The 22,984-nt window shown below is 41.1% G+C and overlaps 1 protein-coding gene across 1 annotated transcript in view; it reads right to left on the minus strand.

Annotated features, from left to right (window-relative positions):
• The window catches only part of NMNAT3 (nicotinamide nucleotide adenylyltransferase 3), a 129,056-nt gene that overhangs the window by 38,696 nt on the left and 67,376 nt on the right, over positions 1–22,984 (minus strand). The gene's annotated exons all lie outside the window — the stretch shown is intronic.

Raw genomic sequence — 22,984 nt, forward strand, 5'->3', positions numbered from 1 at the left:
ATACATTTTCAATTTACCTTCATGGTAATTGACACTCAAGGAAACTGTCCAGGATCTGCTAAGGGATTCAATAAAATAGGTCATGGAGTTAAACACTGTGGTGAAACCCAGGGCTTAATTTTATGGATAAAATTTAAATTGCTTAGCTGCCTTTTTGCATTATTTGTGTGAAGACTAATGATTGCTCAGTGAGTGGGAAGAGATCACTGCAGGAATCAGGAAACCATCTTCCTATTCTTTAAGCACATCTGGTGAGGTTGTGGACTTTGTCCTCAAGGTAAACAGACCTTGCACTGGGGAAGAGACCCGAGCAGCCCACTAGCCCAACTCCACCACTGGGGCTGCTCCTGAAACTGCTACAGGGGCAAGGAGCCTGAAACTGGAATTTTCCCCAAGATCGACCTTGGGAGGAATGAGAGGGATGACAACGTTTTAACATCAGTACTTTTCTTGTACTTCTCAAAGTCAGGTCTGCATTGATGTCATTATCAAAAATGCCTTAGATGCCTTAGAGGACTGGGACGGGGAGGGTGGGGGAGAGTCGAAGGAGGGAGGGAATATGGGGATATGTGTATAAAAAGAGATGATTGAACTTGGTGTACCCCCCCTCAAAAAAAATAATAAATGCTTGTTTAGGTCTTCTGCCAAAAAAAAAAAAAAAATGCATATTCCACGCTGCACCTAGATGTACTCTCTGGCAGTGAGGCTGACGAACTTCCATTTTTTCCAAACATCCCAGGTGATTCTTATGGGTCAGTGGAGAACCATGGGTCAGCAGTGACTGTAGAGGGACCACTTCCTTTCAGTTATCCAAGGTTCTTTGATTAACCTAGCTCTAAGGTAACCAAGCTCTAAGGTAAACAAGGACCACTTTGCTATTTTGACCAAAAAAATGACCAATTTTATGAGTGTGGGATAAAAGGATAAAGTCGATAGTACCTCAATTTAAAAAATGTTTAGTTTTAAAAAAAAGGATATGAATTTCATAGACTGTGAATGTTTTATAGAGTTGAACGCAATTTCATTTTTGAGGTTGGTTACTAATAACACCCTTAATTTACGTGTCTAATATGTGCACCGGTCAGTTCTGATTTATGTAAATTGTGGATGATCTTGTTCACTTGCAATATAGGACATAACTTAGAGTTGCAAAACTAAGCTAAAGCTAACCAATTCTCACCAAGCACTAAAAAATTAGTCCCTTTGTGGGAACATTTTTCTTAAAAATTTTTTCTTTTCACTTCAAGTGTTGTTTAGATTAGTGCTCCTGTAGCTGTTCTGTGTAATGAATAGAGGCACCTGCCAGCTTCCCCAAAGAAAAAGGGTTCAGTGATCCAGCAGGCTTGGGAAACACTGGGCTAAGAGCAAAGTGAAACAGGTTTTTACTGCAGGTCGCAGATCCCCCGAGAGCCCCTAACATGGGAATGTGCACAGCAACTCTCCAAGAAGGAGACGGGAACCTCAGGGATCGCCAAGCTCATTTAGTTGCATGGACCATTCTGCTGGATGAGCATTCAGAGGACCACAAGTTGTCAAATGCTCAGTTTAACCCACTGGCAAACTCCATCAGGAGATCCGGCTGCTTTCACTTAGATGCGCTGCCCTTAAGACCCAGGCCTAGGAAAGTGTTTCACAGCTGAGGGTGTACATTAGATCACATGGGGAGCTCCCTCAAACACAACCTCCCACTCTCGACATCCAAGTTCAAGCACTGATCTAAATTACGGGAATCACAGCCTACTTGATCATCACCAACACTCACTGCCACCATCCTCAAATCATGCTCAGCATTTCTGACCAACACCACAGTGCCTACCACTCCCATCACATTGAAAGTGCCACCGCCATCATACAATGACCAACAAGACCACTGCCATGACCATCATCACGACCTACCCACCGCCACCACTACCACCACACTGAGCAACCAACACCACTGCCATTATTACACTGTGACCCACACTACCACCACCGCAGCCACTAGAACTGCTGTCAGAGCAACCACCACCACCGCTCCCCTGTGGCCACCATCTTTCCTATGTCCAGTCTGGAGATAAAAAACAGTGTTATTATTCCAGGTTTCACTCAAAGGTTGGAAGGCAAGATAAAATTGCATGTATTTATCCCTAGTTACTATGGCACCCCAATAACCATTGAGTGGGACCAGATATGGTGTCCCGCTAGAATCCTGGGATCTAGAGTCTAAATACACTCTCTGATCCAAGGCATGAGTCCCTCAGTTACCTCTGTGACAGGAGTAAAAACATGCCACACAGGGCTGCCATGCCAGCTTATCTGATGAGAAGATTCAGCCCCAACCTGCTTTCGCAAATGTGGAAGCTGGACTTCAGCTAGTTGCTGGGGAGCAGACCCTGGTGCTAGCCGTGTGGAACCATGAGGGGCTTCACATCCAGCTCAAAATGCAGCTTGTTACTGCTTAAGGAGCTAGTCCTGGGCGGTCACAGCAGAAAAGGACTTAGCTATATGCTCTAGTTTATGTAAATTATGTAAATTATTTTACAGTTGTATTTTATGTATGTACCACTGTATTTATTGTACATATGTAAATGTACAATAATAATTGTAATAATAATAGTAACAATACAGACAGTCTTTGACTTCGTGACGGTGCGAAAGTGACATGCACTCAGTAGAAACCATACTTTGAAGTTTTAGTTTGGATCTCTCCGGCTCCTGACACGTGGTACATCCTCTCATGTGGTGCTGGCTAGCAGTCAGCTCCCAGTCAGTCCCGCAATCATGCTATACTCACAACCATTCTGTATTCATACAGCCATCCTGTTTTTCACTTTCAGAACAGTATTCAATGAATTACATGACAGGAAACCTTTATAATAAAATAGGCTTTGTGTTAAAGAATTTTGCCCAGCTGTAGGCTAATGTAAGTGTTCTGAGCACATTTAAGGTAGGCGAGGCTAAGCTAGGGTGTTCGATAGGTTAGGTATAGTAAATGCATTCTTAAAATTAATTAATTAATTAACTAATTGGTTGCGTTGGGTCTTTATTGCTGTTTGTGGGCTTTCTCTAGTTTCAGAGAGCAGGGGCTACTCTTCGTTGCAGTGTGTGGGCTTTTCATTGCTGGATTCTCTGGTTGCAGAGCGTGGGCTCTAGGCACACAGGCTTCAGTAGTTGTGGCACTTGGGCTCAGTAGTTGTGGTGCGAGGGCTCCAGAGTGTAGGCTCAGTAGTTGTGGCACACAGGCTTAGTTGCTCCACAGCATGTGGCATCTTCCTGGACCAGGGCTCAAACCCGTGTGCCCTGCATTGGCAGGCAGATTCTTAACCACTGCACCACCAGGGAAGCCCTAGTAAATGCATTTTTTGACTTTCAGTGTTTGCAACTTACGATGGGTTGATTGGGACATAACCCCATCGTAAGTGGAGGAAGATCTGTGATGGGTGGCCAGTACTGAGCGCTAACAAAGTGTCGGGAACTGTGCTAAAGGCTTTATATGCACCATCTCTTTAATCCTCACACTCCTTTATGAAGAAAAGAGAGGTTAAGTAACTGGCTCAAGGTCACAAAATGAATTCATTGTAGCACTGGGATGTGAACCTAGGTAGTCTGGTTCCAGGGAGGATCTTAACCAAAATGCTACACTGTTAACACACATTGCACACTGTCTCCCCACATATGCTGCGTATCAGCATCAGATGTACACACGTCATCCTGCATGGAGTGATTTAAGGGATGTTCAAGGGTATTGTTGATTAAATGTGATTTGTCTCATGTGCTAATTTTTGAGCCTAGCCCCAGAGGAGATGTAAATCCACTAAATTCTAAGAGGTAGAAGAGACACGGAAGACCACTAAGTGCAAAGCAATTTGGTGCAAAATATGAAGGTGGCGAGAGAACCACTCTCCTGGCAAAGTTCTCGTAAATTCATATAATGAGTACGTGATGAGGGCAGCGGTGTGCAGGGCACTGGGCAAGACAATGCCAGCCTCCTGCTCCTTATTCCATAGCCTGTGTATGTTGCAGTCCTCAGCAGGCTCAGGAAAAGATATCCTGGGTTCGAACAGCTGCAAAGTTTTCCAAGCATTTCCAAGCATTGGCAGCAGCACTAGAGACACATGGGGGATGATTCTGAGGGCAGTGCAGGGGGTGCCTGCCAGGGGATCGCCATCCTTCCTCCTCACTCTAGTTCAGTCCCTAGACATCTTGGTGTGTGAAGTGGTCACTTTGCAAATGTACCTATTGTTAACTCTTAAAAATACACAATCCGTGCAAACTTATGTATATATTCTACGCACACAGAGACATATAGATTTTTTAAAAAAAGAGATGGACTCCTTCAAATAGCGTTAAGCTGTTTGTAGAGTGTCTAAAGTGTGGCCAGGACCATTGTCAGGGATGCTCTGTAGATTTTCACAGTAATCTCAAAATCCCCAGAGGCTGGCTAAGGTTGCAACAGAATGGAAATGGCAGCACTGGGATTTCAAACCAAGTCTACTCGTCTGGCTCTGAAATTTTGCTTCTTGACATGCTTTGTGCTTGTGTTAACCATACCAAGTAACTCTTTGATTAAGATTCTTCATTTCTAAAGTGGGAGGAAAACAATGCTACCTCACGGGCTTGTTTGGGGGGATTAAATGACAGAATGTATGTAAAAACATTTTGTAATCTGTAAGGAGCCATTCAAATGTAATATTACTATTATTTTGGTTTCAAGTAATAAAATTGTTTTCACTATATAACAAGTTTGCTTAGTTATCTGGATAACGATTTCAATATAATTATTGGCTTCCTTTGTAATTTTACATCTTTTAGCTTTTTATCTCAAAATAGTTTTAGACTTAAACAAAGGTAGTACAAAGACTTCCCGTATATTCTTCACTCAACTTCTGCTAATGTTAACATCTTATGTAAGCATGGTATAGTGATCTAAACCAGGAAAAGAACATGAACACTGTTCACTGACCTACAGACCTCGTTCATACTCCCCCTATACTGTCCCACAGTGGCTTTTTTTCTAATGTAGGGTCCCATCCAGGATCCCACATTGCATGTGACTGTCCTGTCTCCTTGGTCTCCTCTAATCACGGATAGCTCCTCGGTCTTCCATGACCTTTAGAAAAGGAGTGGCCAGGTACTTTGTAGAACATCCCTCAGTTTGGTTTGTCTGATGTTTTCTCATGATTAGACTGAGCTTATGTATCTTAGGCAAGAATATCTCAGGGATGACGTTGTGCCCTTCTTGGTGCATCATATTAGGGGGAACCTGATGTTATCTGTTTTGATTCTGGTGATATTACCTTTAATACTTGGTTGGGGTAGTGGCTGCCATATTTTCCTATTGTGAAGATACTATTTTCTCTTGTGTATTTGTAATTAACAAGGATCTTGTGGGAAAATGCTTTGAGACTATGCAAATATCATACTTTCACCCACTAATTTCAGTATCCATTGAGGATTCTGGTTTGCAACAATCATTACTATGATGTTGGCCAAATGGTGATCTTCTATTTCCAACATTCTTTCTACGGTATTAATTAGAATTCTACTGGAAGGAAGAAATGTTGCCTTTCCTGCACTTACTCATTCAATCACTTATTTATATCAATATGGACTCATGAATATTTATTTTATTCTGTAAGGTGGAATCCATTATCATTATTTACTTCATTCCTGAGATTATCCCAGATTTGCCCAATGGATAAATTGGCTCCTATGTCATTTTGACACGCTCCCACCATTCACTAAGTATTCTCTTGCTTTCTGGAACCACAAGATATTCAGTCTTGTCTTGTACTTCCTCTGCCCCTGCTCTGGAATTAATCATTTTTCTAAGAAGCTCGGGTTTCTTTTATTAGAGAATGACATTCAGAAACCAAGAGGGCTAGTTGTGCTCACTGCTTCTGGAGTTTTGTGGTTTCTAGGCACCTCTTAGAAGACAGAACTAGAAATTATATACATGTATATACTCCCACGGGTATACACACTCCTTGCCGTATTTATTTCTATAACTATCCATCTGCATATATATTAAAAACCATGAGTTCATACTGAAACCTCCGATTCTAACCCGACACCGCAGAGTTTGTTCTAGCCTTCCCCTCCTTTCCTTATTTGCAACTCCTTTCACACGGAGACACCTTGCTCTATCACCCACACAAATTTACTCATTTGCTTGATCCTAGTATTTACAGAGTGGTTTCAAAATTGCTTACCTATACTCCTGTGGAAAATACATTTTCTAACTAGAAAACAGTATGTATGCGCACTTTTTTTTTTTTTTTTGTCTTTAGTCTTGCAGTAGCCAGTCACAATGACTGAGGTTTCCAAGTTACTGAGGTTGGTTCTCTTCTTTCCCACTGCCTTCGGTGTGGTTACATATTCATTTATAACAGAGAGAGGTTCATTTGCTACTGTCGGTATTACAGCTTGGGTTCCCCTCATATCCTGGTTGACCTTAATTATATATTTAGTTTTTGGGGGTATGAGATTTGTGGTTGTAAGAGTCAGACTGAAAACGAGCTATGCTCAGAGAAGACTCTCTCCTCCCTCATCCTAGTTTCTACCCCCTCCCATCCTGCATTCTTTCCACTCTGTTCCCACTCACCTACTAGAAGGAACCAATCTCATTAGCTCATAAAATCCATTCTTGAATGATTTTGTCCTCCTAAGATTTATTTTCCCTATAATTATCAGTAACTCATCAATCTCCCCAAGGTCAAACTCCTTCTCGACAACCTCATCTTTAGAAGTATTTATACAGACATATCTTTTCAATTCATTTTAATTAATGCCCTTTGTGCTGTTGGTAGTGTTACTTTGCTGTTTTATCTGATGTTGGCCAGGATTTGCTGAATGCTCTTGCATGAGCTCTCTTTATGATCTTCTTAGAAAAGCAGCCAAATGCTGGTGCCTGATTCTGAATGATCTTTGCTTCCCATCTGGAAGACAGAGAAGGTTCCAGGTCCAGGCATATTAACTCTGGAGCTGTATCCTCAGGGAGTTGAAAGTTTGACCTGACTGGCTGGTGTGGCAGAAGCAGTAGCAGGTAGGGGCGGCATGGTTTGCTCAGGCGATGGGGACTCCCATGGAGAGATGACAAGAGCACCAGCTTTGCATTCTAAGAGACTGGGGCTTTGTCTTTTACTTGCTGGGGAGGTCTCATGCAAAACGTGTTACCTCTCCAGGCCTTAGATTTACTTATACCTGTAAACTTATTTTAATATTAATACTCACAGGACTATTTTGAGGATGACATGATTCTATCTGAAAACCCCTGGCATGGAAGAGGTCCATGGAAGGACACGGTCACTTTTCCACTTCACCCTTTCATCCTTACATTCATACAATATGTTGTTTCAATCTTTCTTATTTTTTAAATTAGGCTTTTTGAGATATATGCAGATTTAAAAGCAGTTGTAAGAAATAACACAGAACAATCCCATGTGCCCTTCACCCAGTTTCCCCCAATGGTAACATCTTCCAGTATGATACTTGATATCACACCTAGGACATTGAGAATGATAGAATCCACCGATCTTACTAAGATTTCACCAGTTCCTCACTTGCTCATTTGAGAGTGTGTGTGTGGGTGTGTGTGTGTGTGTGTTTAGTTCTATGAAATTTCATCTCATCTGTAGGTTTCATGCATCCACCACAAACAGCAAACTACATAATAGTTCCCTCACCACCAAGAACCCTCATGTGGCCCTTTTATAACCACACCCACTTCCCTCCCATTGCCCCCAAGCCCTCATCCTAACCCCTGACAATCACAAGTCAACTCTTTTTGAAGAATAAAACAGCAAAAAATTAAACAAAAAGCACTGATTTGTTTTAGTTTTCTATCTGATTGGGGGAAAGGAGAAAAGGGTGGGAAATGAGGGGAAAAGGTGGGAGGCATCTTACAGTTTATGGAGACGCAAGTAACGGCTCCTGGTTTTCACAGCAGGTGCATATGAGCTGCAGTGAGGCAGATGGAAACCAGAATGCGGGTGGCTCGGGAAACATCTGAGGGCCTCGACACGAAGCACACTCGCAGGTGAGGTTCTGTTCACCCCCTAATCTGGCACAACCAAGTCTGGTGTGAGAGCATTATGCCCGGAAACCGCCCCCTGTTTCCTTCTAGACATAGAGGCATGAGGGAAATGCTGATTTGTTATTAAATTGGAAAAGCACCTCCTTTTGAAAGAATGTGGAATGTAACACCTGTGCAGCCTCAAACCCTTAAGGCCTCACAAGATAAGGAACAAATTATCTTGGTTCCAAACAATGGCTGGAGTAATTCAACATTCTTAAATCTATCTTCTCCAGAAAAACCTCTGAAATTAGAAATGTGAAAATGAACAGTTTTTCAGACCAGGCTGGAGGATTACCCGGGAACATATATTAAAATCACTCTATTTGATTAATAAATGTCCGTGTGAGCCCAAGATTAAAGTAACGCACTGAGCTTATATAACTAATATTTACTCATGCTCTGATGATATCTCCGAAAGCCCAGAAGACCCAGAACCGGGGCTGTCACTGCCTTAAATAGAATTATTATAGCTTAATTTCCCCCCTTTTCTCAGATTGTCCTGCACCACCATATCATGGAGCCTTTAATTCTCTCTATATGCATTGCGTAATAGAGGATCAAAATTAAAGTCACAGAGGTAGCAGAAGTGATGTGCATCACACTGGACACTGACCAGACATTTTTATTTAATACGGAAAACTGCTGGTGTACATGATAGCACAATAAATATGCCCCGACTTAAAATGCAAGTCGCTGAGAGGAAATCCCGGGAGCCATAAAATACCTTTCCCCTCCTCAAGGTTGTCCAAAGGGAAAAAAGGACAAGGCTTTCAACCGGGTTGTTATCTTTACGCTACAATGTAATCTAGGATGCCACAAACATGTGGGATAGGGCTGTTAGGCAGTATCATAAAGTATCAAGGGAGCCTGAAGAAAACAGGAGAAACTGTTTTGCGGTCTCCTCATTTCCATGTGTAGACGTGAGAATATTACGTTAACCTGTCTGGTGGTGGCCACAGGACCAGGAGCTGCTCTGAGCCTGCACTGGGTGGGGCCTGCTCAGGATGCAAGTGGAGAGGTCAAACATGTACTGGATTTGTCACGTGGCTTAGACCCTTTATGTACATCGTCCCCTTTAGGTCTTATAATAAATAACCTTTAAGGTTAGGAGATATTTTTCCCATGTTGCAGTTGAGGAAACACATGCTGGAGGGGTGAAGTAAATTGTTCAAGGTCATGTACTAGAAGGTGGATTTGATGCTAAGGCTGCCTTCAAAGCCAGTGTTCTTTCTGTGACCCCACGGTCATAGGGAAGCGAGCGTGTCCTTTCTATGGTTCACCATTCTGTGATTCTTTCTCCTGTGGGTTGTGGCATCCAAGGGAAAGCAGGAAAGAGATGAGAATCTCAGGAGCAACACAAGGTCAGAGCCGAGTGTGGCTGGGTAGGTCGTGGGTTGTGTGGGGCCTGTGTGCTGGCAGGCTGCAGGCAGAGGCACGGCCTCCCAGATTCTGCCTAGGCCGGGACAGAGGCTCAGAGGTTTGGGTCAGAGCAGATCTGTGCCTGCTTCTGCTCCATGCACCTAGAAAACCAATGCTCTTCTTCCTGGCGGCATCTATTGAGTCAATTATAGAAAAAGCATAAGAATAAATTCTGAAGACTATAGTTTGGGATGCTGAATTCCAACCAGAGCAAAATCGGGAAATAGAGTCTGAAACTAACAGTTTCTGAGCATTTAGAACAAGTGATGACTGTGCAGAGTTAGCAAGAGCTTGCTGAGAATAAGTCATTTCCCTATTCAGTAGAGTTTCCAGATGGGCAGGTAAGTAACAGCCATGAACGCAGAACCTCATTCGGGCATTTGCCAAGGTCTCACAAGGTCACCTTGGCAACAGGGTGGGACATGCACATTGGGCCAAGCGGCAGGCAGGATGAGTCGTCCAGGGCTGTGCACCTGCCCCGAAGGCTGAGTCTTGGTCGCTCGGGGGAAGAGGGCTTGAACTCTGTGTTGGCCAGCCCTGGCACCAGATGGGGTCTGGCCATCCAGGCGCAGGCTGCTGAGAGTATTCTAGCAGGTGCTTTTCTGGAGGCCATCTATCTGAGGATCTCTGTGCCCAGGCCCCATCCATGGCAGAGACCTTACTTCACAGGCATCTGATGAGACACTTGGTTAAAGGCTTTCAGTGAGTTCCCTTCACCTAAAGTCCACATTCCTTACCTGGCATTTCAGACTCCAAAATCAAGCCCCGACCACTTTCCTACTTTCCACTAGTTTATCCAGATTCTGCTTTCACCAAATCTGTCTTTGGGACTTGTACGTTCAGGAGACCTCACGAGAGCCTGCTGGTGTATCTCCGCAACACAGGGCAATGAGAAGAACACTGACCTGGGTTCAGGCCCCAGCTCCCCCACGTACTAGCTGTGTAAGTGACAACCTCTCCAAGCCTCGGTTTCTCCGTCTATAAAGGCAGGGACAATACTACCTCCTGACCTTGAATACCTGCCGTGCTCCAGGCCTGCACTTCCACAGTCTCCTGTAATCATTATAGCCCACGTGATGTTCCCTTGCACGGGTCTCTCAGAGTCAACAGGTCTGAAGCTGAACTTGCCCCTCCCCAAGTCTACTCCACCTCTCTACTCTCTTTTTCTCTGTGGGTGGCATGTGCTCACCCCCTCAGACCCAATCCACTATCAGGTCAGCTTCACCCTCTAATAACCTTCCCCACCTGCCAACTTCTTTTCATTGCCATGTCACCCTCTCATCAAAAGTGCTGCTTCAATTGCCTCTTAACTGGCTTCTCTCCTCCCCCTCTTTAGTGCTAGTATTGGGGGGTGGGACAGATAGGAAGAGGAGGGAGGGAAACGCAGATCTTCCCACAGCTCTTAGGATGAAAAACAGATTCTTTAAAAATGGCCGGCTGGGACTTCCCTGGTGGCGCAGTGGTTAAGAATCCGTCTGCCAATGCAGGGGAAACGGGTTTGATCCCTGGTCCGGGAGGATCCCACATGCCGTGGAGCAACTAAGCCCATGCGCCACAACTATTGAGCCTGAGCTTTAGAGCCCGTGAGCCACAACTATTGAGCCCATGTGCCGCAACTACTGAAGCCCACATGCCTAAAGCCTGTGCTCCACAAACAAGAGAAGCTACCACAATGAAGAGTAGCTCCCTCTCTCTGCAACTAGAGAAAGCCCGTGTGCAGCATCGAACACCCAACACAGTCAATAAATAAATAAATAAATAAATGTCTGGCAAGGCCCTCACAGTCTGCCCCCCAGCCCCTTCCTCACCCCCTGCAACACTCCCCTCTGTTCCTGCTTCCCAGTCATCATAACCTGTTCATCCCTTGGTGGCCACGTCCTCTTCCCCCACGGAGCCTTTGTACACACACTTTCCTGGTCCAAGAATGCTCTTTCCCTGCATCCCCTGACCTGGGCCAACCTCACTTTCGACCTAAAATGTGCCTCACTATTCTTCTCCAGCTCAGTCCTTTCATTTTCAGAAACCCCCTCCCTGGACTCCGTGCCTCTGTCAAGTTGCTGCACTGCTCACCCTGATAGCATCGGGAACACCCCTCAGAGGCATGTGTCACCCGAGTCATTGTACCTCCGCGGGATCCGATGAACGTCTGCTTCCCTGTTACGGACTGAATACTTGTCTCCCCCAGATTCTTATGTGGAGACCGTACTTTCTGAGGTGATACCTTCAGGGGATGGGGCTTTTGGGAGGTAACTGGGATTAGTCAGGGTCATGAGGGTGGGGCCCTCATGAACGGGATTCGTGATCTTATTATTATTTTTTAATATTTCCTTTGGAATTTTGATATCCATGTTCACTAGTACGTCTTAAAAAATTATCTATTTATTTATTTACTTGGCTGCTTTGGGTCTTTGTTGCTGCGCGTGGGCTTTCTCTAGTTGCAGAGTGTGGGGGTACTCTTAGTCGTGGTGCTCGGGCTTCTCGTTGCAGTGGTTTCTCTCGTTGCGGAGCACGGGCTCTGGGTGCACAGGCTTCAGTAGCTGTGGCACATGGGCTTAGCTGCTCTGCAACATGTGGGATCTTCCGGGACCAGGGATCGAACCTGTGTTTCCTACATTGGCAGGCAGATTCTTAACCACTGCACCACCAGGGAAGTCCCTTGTGACCGTTACAAGAGTCACAAGAGAGCCTGCATCCTCTCTCTGCTCTCCTCCACGTGAGGACAAGATGAGAAGTTAGAGTCTGCAACTCTGAAGAGGGCTCTCGACAGAACCTGACCATGCTGGCACCCTGATCTCAGACTTCTAGCCTCCAGACTGTGAGAAGTAAATTTCTCTTGTTTACAAGCCACGCAGTCTATGACATTTTTGCTTATAGCAGCCTAAACTGACCAAGGCACTCCCCCAGGGGTGCAGGGCCCACTTTTGCTGTCTCTGCTTCTAGCACAGTTCCCAGCACAGACAGGTGCTCAACGAGAAGTTTGTTGAGTGAGTGGAGGCAGCGTGACATGGTTGCTACAAGCATGGACTGTGGGGCAGACTGGCTCTATCCTGTGTGTGATGTCAGGCAAGTCACTCAACGTCTCTGAGCCTCTGCTTCCCCATCTGTAAAACAGGGACAGTGACAGCACCCACCTCACAGGGTTGTTATGAAGATTCAATGGCCTTTGTTTAAATGTAATGCACTCAGAACACTACCTGACAAATAGTAAGGATGGTATGTGCTTGTTAAATATGTAAAGTGAACAGGTGCTAAACAGTCATTAAATGAATAAGCATGAATGAAGCTGACAGAAAACCTGATTTTAAAAAAGAAATACAAGTGGACTGTTGTTGAAATATAGGCCAATGGCCAAATCATGCTGACTAGAAATAACAAACTGTCTAAGTAACAGAAAACAGGATTTAAATTTAATTCAACCTCCATTAGTAAGTTTGCGACTGCATGTTGGGAAAACAACTACTTACAACTGGGAATACATCCAACATCTTAAAAGAAATGCTGGCTCAGATTCTTAATCTATTCAATGAAAGCTTTAGGTATGTCTGATGCTATTGACTAGTCATATGTTGGGCTGAATCATTTCTGTCAAAAATCAGCAAACCAAGAATAAAACTCCCAAATGAACTTTTTAAAACCACCCACACCCACTACACAAATTCATCCATCAAGGTTTTGAGAATCTTCTCTGAGAAGTTCCCTGCACAACACACAGCACAAGGCAAGAAAGCGCCTATGATTAGAGGACAACACTATAAAATACAGAAAATCCACAGATACCACACATTCCTACCAGCCCTTATCATATTCCCTAACATTCTTTCAAGTAAAGGAGTATAAAAAAAATAGCAGGCTCAAAATTTCATCCTTTGAGCGTGTATGACTTTGTCAGGGTATTAACAATGAAAATCTTCAGACCTAAGTTTTCATCCAATTTATAATTTTTTCACTATAAAGAGGTGTGTTATCACAGGACTAAAGATAGTAAAAAGCTTTGATATATTATAGTGCCTCTGTCAGTTTTTAAGGTTTTGCTGTTGCTTGAGGAGAAAAAGGAAGGAAGGACAGTTGTAGTTTGAAGAAGGGCCGCCTGGCAAAGGGGAAAGAGCTCAAAACAAAAAAGTAATTAGAGGTACTACAGGTAACTAGGAAGACACTATTAATTTCTACTTAAAGGTGCTACACAAGTTGCTTCAGCTTGTTTAGTTTAATTTATATGCATGCAATATCAAATTAAAATTGTGAGTTGTTTTAGTGAAAATACACCAACAGAAGGGAGATTTCATTTTCTTCATGAAAAAAGAAAGTCAGCTGTGAGGCCAGATTTTCATCCAGCATTAACTGTTAGCTGATTCTGATTGAGAGAAAAGGCCCTGTTTAAATATTTGTCCCCGGAGAGATGAGGGGTCGGTGACGGCTGTGGGAGGCTGCAGCCAGCCACTGGGGCTGTGGGTAGGGGGAGGTGAAGCCCAGCTGTGCACAGGAGGGAAATTCACAGCATACACCCCTCTCCATGACCTGGTCCTCCCTACCCACCAGCCTCATCTCTCCCATGCGCTGGAACTTGATTCTCTTCCACCTTCATGTTTTACCTGTGCTACTTTCTCTGCCCATAATGCCCTCTCAACTGTGCTTTGGCTAAGTCTTTCATGTTCTTCAAGCCTTGGGTGTCACCTCTTCCAAAAAAGCTTTCCCCAACCGCCAGGTGGGTGATGTCTCTCCTTTGCACCTAGAGCCAAAATCACTTGCTACCGTGTGTCTCTCATAACCTACACGGTGCATCCCTCTTGGGCAGGAGATGCAATTTTATCGATTCTATTTCTAGCAACAGTGCCTGGCGTGACGAAAACACAGTAGACAGTGGACCGTGGAAAGGTGTCAACCCGCTGTATAACACGCAAAGACACAGGCAGCAGAACCCATTCTGGACTTTCAGAAATGACCAGGTACTTTCTAAGGAAGAATGACTGAGAATAAAGGCAAGAAGATGCTCCAGGTCATACGCGAGGCCCCTCTACCTATAATACTTTAAGGGATAGAAATCATATGTAGTATAAAAAAATTCTGTATCCATATGATTAATTGTTCATGCATTCTGTGGTTACCATGAGCTTTAAGGATGAGGAATATTCTATGACACCTTGCTGGACCATGCTAAAGCCTGACTATGTGCTAAAGGAGAGCCCGCAAGTATATAAAGCATCCAAAGTTCCCAGTACAGTGTACAGATGTCCCCGCCTGGGAAACAGCACATTGCACAAAGCAGAGTACAGGCCCTGCCCTGATAAACCTCACAGCAAAGGCAACACCTACGAAGCCAGTGGCATTTCTGATGAGTCAAGGTTGGTGGGAAAAGCCACTTAGTGGCTAAGAGTCAAGCAGATATTTATATCAAGCCAAGTAGATGCTATACACCCTGAAAAGAATACGATTCCATACACTGTTTTAAGACATATAGGGAATACATGCCTACTTACCCTCAAATAGAAATACTCTTTTTTTCCCTCACATACTCGCCTTCGAATAATTTTGTGAAGTGGAATTACTAGACTGTGGATATATACTTTTTTTCTGAGATAAGGACATTTTACTTTTGACTTGTAAGAGATTGCCAAGCTGTTTTCCACAGCCATTGATGTAGTCACATTCCTTCTAGCAGTGCATGAAAATTCCAGTTGCTCCACATCTTTGCCCATAGTTGGTATGATTAGTCTTTTTAATTTTAGCCATTCTAATAAGATTGCATTGATATCTCATTGTGGTCTCATTCTGCATTTCCCATATGCAATTGAGCATCTTTCCATGTGCTTATTTGCCATCTATATAACTTCTTTGGTGACGCGTCTGCTCAAGTATGTTCCCCAATTTTTACTGGGTTGTTTTTTTTTAAAAAATTACTGTACTGAGATGTCCTTATATATTCCGGATAAAAGTCCTTTTTAACAGACATGTACTTTGCAAATCCTTTCTCCTAGCCTATGGTTTGTCTTTTATTCTCTTAGTGTCTTTTTCTTTTTTAGATTGATTGATTGATTGATTGATTGATGGCTGTGTTGGGTCTGTTGCTCTGTGTGGGCTTTCTCTAGTTGTGGCAATCAGGGGCTACTCTTCCTTGTGGTGCCTGGGCTTCTCATTGCAGTGGCTTCTCTTGTTGCGGAGCGTGGACTCTAGGCGTGCAGGCTTCAGTAGTTGTGGCGCACAGGCTTAGTTTCTCCTCTCTTAGCTTCTTTTGAAGAGGAGCAGCTTTTAATTTTGATGAAGTTTAATTTAAAAGACTATCCTTTCTCTTCCACATTGCCCTTTGCATCTTTGGCAAAAATCAGTTGTCTATGTAAGTGGGGGGTCAAATTTGGTGCTCTCTATTCTGTTCCATTGATCTATTTAACAATTTTCATACCAATACCACATTGTAACAATTACTGTAACTTTATAATTAGTCTTGAAATCAGATAGTCTCAGGCTTCCCTCCTGGCTCAGTGGTTAAGAATCCGCCTGCCAATCCAGGGGACACGGGTTCGAGCCCTGGTCTGGGAAGATCCCACATGACTTGGAGCAACTAAGCCCGTGTGCCACAACTACTGAGCCCACGTGCCACAACAAGAAGCCCTCACACTACAATGAAGAGTAGCTCCTGCTCTCCACAACTACAGAAATCCCGTGTGCAGCAGTGAAGATCCAATGCAGCCAAAAAAAAAAAAAATCAGATCGTGTTAATCTTCCAACTTTGTTCTTCTTTTTCAAAATTACTTTGGCTATCCTGGGTCATTTGCATTTCCATATGAATTTTAGAATTAGCTCATCAATTTTTATCAAAAAGCTTATTGGCATTGAGTTGAATCTATAGGTAAACTTGGAGAGAATTGAAATCTAAACACTGCTGAGTTTTCCAACCCACAACATATGGCATATCTCTCCATTTTAATTAGGTTGTCTTTAATTTATCTCAACAACGTTTTGTAGTTTTTAGCATATAGATCTTGCACACTTTTGCCAGATTTATCCCTGTTTCTTTTTTTGTGCTACTGCAAATGGTATTATTTTAAAATTTTAATTTGATGCTTGTATACAGAAATGCAATTGATTTTTATATATTGATCTTATATCTAGCAACATTACTAAACTCACCTACTAGTTCTAGGAGCTTTTGGGTAGATTTCTATTTTCTCCATAGATGACTATGTCATCTACAAATATATATATATTTTCCTTTTCCAATCTGGATGCCTTGTATTTCTTTTTCTTGCCTACTGTTTTGGCTAGAACCTCCAGGACAATGTTGAATAGAAGTGATAAGAATGGGCATCCTATCTTGTTCCTCATCTTCTGATTGGAGGGTTTAATACATTTACAGTTAGGGTAATTATTGATAAGGAGGGACTTACTTCTGTCATAGTGCTATTTGTTTTCTCTACACCGTATAAATTTTTGTCCCTCATTTCCTGCAATACTGTCTTTTAGTTGATTTTTTAGTAGTGAAATGTTTAAATTCCTTTCTCATTTTCTCTTGTGTATATTCTATAGCTATTTTATTTCTGGTTACCATGGATTACATTTAACACCCAAAAGCTGTAACACTCTAATTTGAATTTATACCTGCTTAACTTGAATGACATACAAAATCTCTGCTCCTTTAAAGCTCCGTTCCCACCCCTTTCGGTTGCTGATGTCACAAAATTACATCTTCTTAGATTGTGTGCCCCAAACTAGTAATTCTTTTAAGTGAATTAGTCCCTTAAATTATGTAGAAAGCCAGACTTGAAGTTACAAACCAAAGTTACAATAATACCAGCTTTCAGACTGTTTTTTTACTTTAAATGTATTAATCTTTTAAATTGTGCAGAAAACAAAAAGTACAGTTACACACCGTGTTACTAGCTTTTACAATTTCCCATGTATTTACCTTTATTGAGATCTTAATTTCTCCATACAAATCTGAGTTACTGTCTTGGGTCCCTTCATTTCACCTGCAGGACTCCCTGAGCATTCCTTGCAGAGCAGGTCTAGTGGTAACAAATTCCCTCAGCTTTTGTTCATCTGGGAATGTCTTAATTTTTCTCTCACTTTTGAAAGATAGTTTTGCCAGATATGGGGTTCTTTTCTTTTGGCCACGTCATGCAGCTTGTGGCATCTTAGTTCCCCAACCAGGGACTGACTCTGCACCCTTGGCAGTAAAAGCACAGGAGTCCTAATCGCTGGATCGCCAGGGAATTCCCCAGATATGAGATTCTTAGTTGACAGTTTTTTCCAGCACTTTGAATATATCAGTCCACTGTCTTCTGGCCTCTGAAGATTCTGATGAGAAATCTGCTGAAAATCATATTGAGGATCCCTTGTAGGTAATGATTTGCTTCTCTTGCTACTTTCAAGAGTCTCTCTTTGTCTTTGGTTTTTGAAAGTTTGATTGTGTGTCTCAGTGTGGATCTCTGAGTTCATCTTACCTGAAGCTGGCTGAGCTTCTTGGATGTTTGAATTTACATCTTTCATCAAATTTGGGAAGTTTTTAGCCATTATCTCTTCAAATATTCTCTCTGCCCCTTTTTCTTTTCCTTCTTGGACTCTCACGATGTCCACCTGATGGTGTCCCATAGGTCGCTTAGGCTCTGTTCACTTGTCTTTAATCTTTTTTCTTTCTGTTCCTCAGACTTGATAATTTCCATTGTCCTATCTTCAAGTTTGCTAATTCTTTTTTCTGCCTGCTCAAATCTGCCTTTGAATCTCTCTAGTGAACTTTTCATTTCAATTTTTGTACCTTTCAGCTCCAGAATTCCTTTTTGGTTTCCTTTTAGGTTTTCTATGTCTTTATTGATATTTCCATTTTTTTCATACATGGTTTCTTGACTTTCTCCAAATCTTCCTTTAGTTCTTTGAGCATCTTTAAGACAGCTGTTTTAAGGTCTTTGTCTAGCAGATCTGCCATCAGATCTTTTTCAAGGACATTTTTTGTTATTTATTTTTTTCCTTTGAATGGGCCATACATTCCTGTTTCTTTGTATGCCTTGTGATTTTTGTTGTTGTTGTTGTTGTTGAAGACGACATTTGACTCTAAATGATGTGGTAACTCTGGAAATCAGATTCTTCTCTTTCCCCAGGGTTTGATTTTGTTTTGGTTATTGTTATTATTTATTGTTTTCTGACTGTTGTAGGCTGTCTCTGTGCTGAGGATCAGCTTGAGCTGTAAAGTGAGTCTTCTCAGGTCTTTTTTTCAGATTTTCCCTAATCATGTGTGGTCACTTTCTAATTTTTCCCATATATGCAGTTAATTTTGAATGTCCTAGTCTTTAACATCTGGCTCCCAAAAGGGGAAAAGGAGAAAAAGGAGGGGAGAGGGAAAGGGTGCTGATCCTTTAAGTTCCCTGGGAGTTATTTCAGCCAGAGGTGGGCATCTTGCAACAACGAGAGGAAGTGCAACGGTGGCTGCCCACCTTTGTCTGCACATCAGTGATCAGAGGCAGCAACCAGAGATCAGAGCACAGATCCCCGATATGCGGAGGACAGAGCCCGGGTTTCCCACCCTGGCTCCCACAAGCTGTGTGCAGTGTGGTGGGGGAGGGCTAGCTGTTACTGTGAGAAGAGCTGAAGTTGACTAAAATTTACTGCAATTTATCTGTCCATGTCTTCCCCTGGAAGTAGTCAGTCTTTAACAGACTTCAGTATTCCAAAATAGTTACAGCAGACAGAGTCTGCTGGTGTTTAGGTAAGGAGATAGATTCCTGGTGTTTCCTATTCTGCCATCTTCCCAGAATCCTCTGTGGGATGTTTTTTTAAACCACAAATTAAATCTTGTTAGTTGGTATAGAGCTATTTAGGTTACCTGTTTCTTCTCATTACAAAGAAAAAAAGCAACAACTATTTTTTAATGAGCTTTGGTAGCATATCTTCTGAGGGATCTGCCTATTCCAATTTTAAAAATTATCAAATTTGTAGGCATAAAGTTGTTTATAATATTCCCTTATATTTTAACACCAAAATCTATAGTTATGCCACCTCTCTCATTCCTGATAATAGTAATTTATGTGTTTCCTCTTTATTTTCCTGTTAGTATGGCTAGAGGTTTATAACTTTTATTGATTATCTCAAAGAAACAACTAACAGTTCAACAGATTTTCTCTAAAGTGATTCTGTTTCCTATTTTTAATTGATATCTGCTCTGATCTTCATTGATTCCCTTTTCATGTTTATTTTGTGTTTCATTTGTTCCTCTATTCCTAACTTCTTTTTTATTTTTTTTTTAAGTTTTTTGTTTATTTATTTATTTATTGGCTACACTGGGTCTTTGTTGCTGCACATGTGCTTTCTCTAGTTGAGGCAAGAGGGGTCTACTCTTCATTGTGGTGCACGGGCTCCTCATTGCAGTGGCTTCTCTTGTTGCGGAGCATGGGCTCTAGGTGTACAGACTTCAGTAGTTGCGGCACATGGGCTCAATAGTTATGGCTCACGGGTTTAGTTGCTCCATGGCATGTGGGATCTTCCTGGAGCAGGGATCGAACATGTGTCCCCTGCATTGGCAGGTGGATTCTCAACTACTGCACCACCTAGGAAGTTCCCTCTATTCCTAACTTCTTAAGATAGGAGCTGAAGTCATTGATTTGAAACCTTTTTTTTTTTTCTAATATGGTGTTTAGTTAGTGCTATACAATTCCCCCTAAGTACTGCTTTAGTGAGATCCTCAAATTTTCATTCAGTTTAAAATATTTTCTAATTTCCATTTTGATTTCCTTTGTGACACATAGGATTTTTAGAAGTGTGTTATTCCATTTTGATATTTGGGGATCTTCCAGAGATATTTCTATTATTGATTTTTCATGTAATTCCACTGTGGTCAGAGAACACACTCTGTAGGATTTCAAGCCTTATACATTTATTGAGGCTTCTTTTATGGCCCAGAATACGGTCTATTTTGGTAAATGTTCTCTGTGTCCTTGAAAGGAAAGTGTATTCTGTTGATATTTACTACGTGTTCTATAAACATCAACTGGGTTGAACTGGTTGATAGTGTTGTTCAGGTCTTCTATATCCTTAATAATGTTCTGTGTATTTATTCTATCAATTAGTGAGAAGAGAATTAAAATAGAATGTAACTATGGATTGGTCTATTTCTCCTTGCAGTTCTATAATTTTTTTCTCATAGGTATTTTGATATTCTATTATTAAATTTTAAAAAGGTTTAGGATTATTATTTCCTCTCAAAGAATTGACCTCCTTATAATTATGAAATGACTTCCTTTATCCCTGTTAATACTCTTACCTCTGAAATCTGCTTTCTCTGATACTAGAGCTATTTCAGCTTTCTTTTAATTAGTGTTAGCATGGGATAGTTTTCCATTCATTTGCTTTGAACTTAATTGTGTCTTTATATTTGGTGTGTTTCTTGTAGGCATCAAATAATTGTAGTTGGGTCCTGCTTATTTTATCCAATCTGACAATGCCTGCCTTTTAGAAGAAATTGTTAAACTACATATATTTGGTGTGATTATTGATATGATTAGGTTTAAGTCTATCATTTTGTTATTTGCTTTCTATTTGTCCCATCTATTCTTTGGTCCCCCTTTCCCCTTTTTCTTCCTTCTTAGGCTAACTGAGTATATTCTGATTCTATTTTCTCTCCTTTGAATGTTTACGAGTTATAACTGCTTGATTTTTTATTTTAGTGGTTGCATTAGGGTTTATTATATATATCACAGTCTATCTTTAAGTGATATTATACCACTTCATGTAGAGTATAAAAACCTTACAATAGTGTTTTTCTGTTTCTCTCTTCCCAATCTTTTTAATACTGCTGTCTTATATTTTCCTTTTACATATGCTGTAAACTCCACAATATATTGTCATTTTTGTTTAAATGGTCAATTATCTTTTAAAGAAGTTCAAATAATAAAAAAACTTATATAATTGCCCATGTGGTTATCAATGTTCTGTATTCCTTTGTGTAGATACATTTTTCCATTTGGTATCAATTTCCTTCTGCCTAAAGGATTTTGGCATTTCTTGTGGTAGTGAAATCATTCAGCTTTTGTAGAGCTGAAAATGTCTTTACTTTGTTTTTGAAAGATACTTTTGCCAGATGTAGAATCTTAAGTTGACAGTTTTTTCTTTTATTACTTTAAAGATCTGTTTCACTGAATTCCCTTTTGTGGAATTCAGAAGCAATAAATCTGCTATCTTCCTTATTTGTTCCCCTGTAGATGCCTTTAAGATGTTCTCTTTATTATTGGTTTTAAGAAATTTGATTATCATATACCTTGGTGTTGTTTTCTTCACGTTTCTTGTGCTTGGGGTTTGTTGAACTACTTGATGAAATCTGTTTTCATCAAATTTGAAAACATTTCAGTGATTCCTTCTTCAAATATTTTTTCCTGTTCTTCCTCTGTTTTTTCCTTCTAGGAGTTCAATTACAAGTATATTAAGATGATTTACATTGTCTCATATCTCACATATTTTTTCTTTCTTTTTAAAAATTCTTCTCCTCCTTTCACGTTTCATTTTGGATGGTTTCAGTTTGGATAGATTGCTATATCTTCAAGTTCACTAAACTTTTCTTTTGCAGTGTCTAATCTGTTGTTAATCCTCTCCAGTTTATTTTTCATCTCAAATACTGTAGTTTTCCTCTCTAGATATTTGAGTCCTTTTTATATTTTCCATGTCTCTACTTAATTTTTGAACATATATCACATAACTGTAGTAACTTTTAATGTCCTTGTCTGCTCATTCTAACACCTGCATCAGTTCTGGTTCAGTTTTCATTGACTGATTTTTCTCCTCATTATGGATGTGAGTATAGACTTCAACTCTTTTTTCCACAGAAAGCCAAGTTGCCCTCCAAAAATGTTTTACCATCACCAGTACATGAAGGTGTTGGTTTCCCTCCCTATCCTGCCAGCACTGAACTTTGATGACCTTTAATCTTTGCCAATTTCATAGGCTAAAACTATTTACTGCCACAGTGGATGTTTATTGAGCACCAACTATAAGCCTAGTGACAGATGGTGGCAATTCTGTAGTGTTCAAGCAGCCACAGCAGCTGCCCTCAGGGTATTTATAACCTTGTGATGTTTATGTTTTTATTTGCATTTTCATTGATTATTAGTGATGTTGAGCAGCTTTCCTCAAATTTATTGTCCATTTATATTTCTTCTTTGGTATATTGCTTACTAATGTTCACTGATCAGTTTTAAGTGAATTGTTTGAATGTTTTATTCCTATGTAAGAGCTATTTATTTACTAAGAATAAATACCTACTTCGCTTTTTGAATAATTAAAAATTTTTGTAAACAAAGACCTTTCTTTAAAATAAATTAACATTTGTGTGTAATTTCTTTGAAGAAATGATTTACATGTTACTCAAATATTTTTTTCTGTATTAAAAGTAAATAGAAATTGATTTTGGTATAAAGACAATGTCCTTAATGGTAAACATTTTTGAGCAATGTAAAAATACAAGATACATATATGAATATATAAGATATACATAAATGCATAATGAATAAAACTTTCATATGTATCTGACACCAACAA

The sequence above is a fragment of the Hippopotamus amphibius genome, chromosome 6 (assembly GCF_030028045.1).
Source record: "Hippopotamus amphibius kiboko isolate mHipAmp2 chromosome 6, mHipAmp2.hap2, whole genome shotgun sequence".
In the NCBI taxonomy this organism is placed as follows: domain Eukaryota; kingdom Metazoa; phylum Chordata; class Mammalia; order Artiodactyla; family Hippopotamidae; genus Hippopotamus; species Hippopotamus amphibius.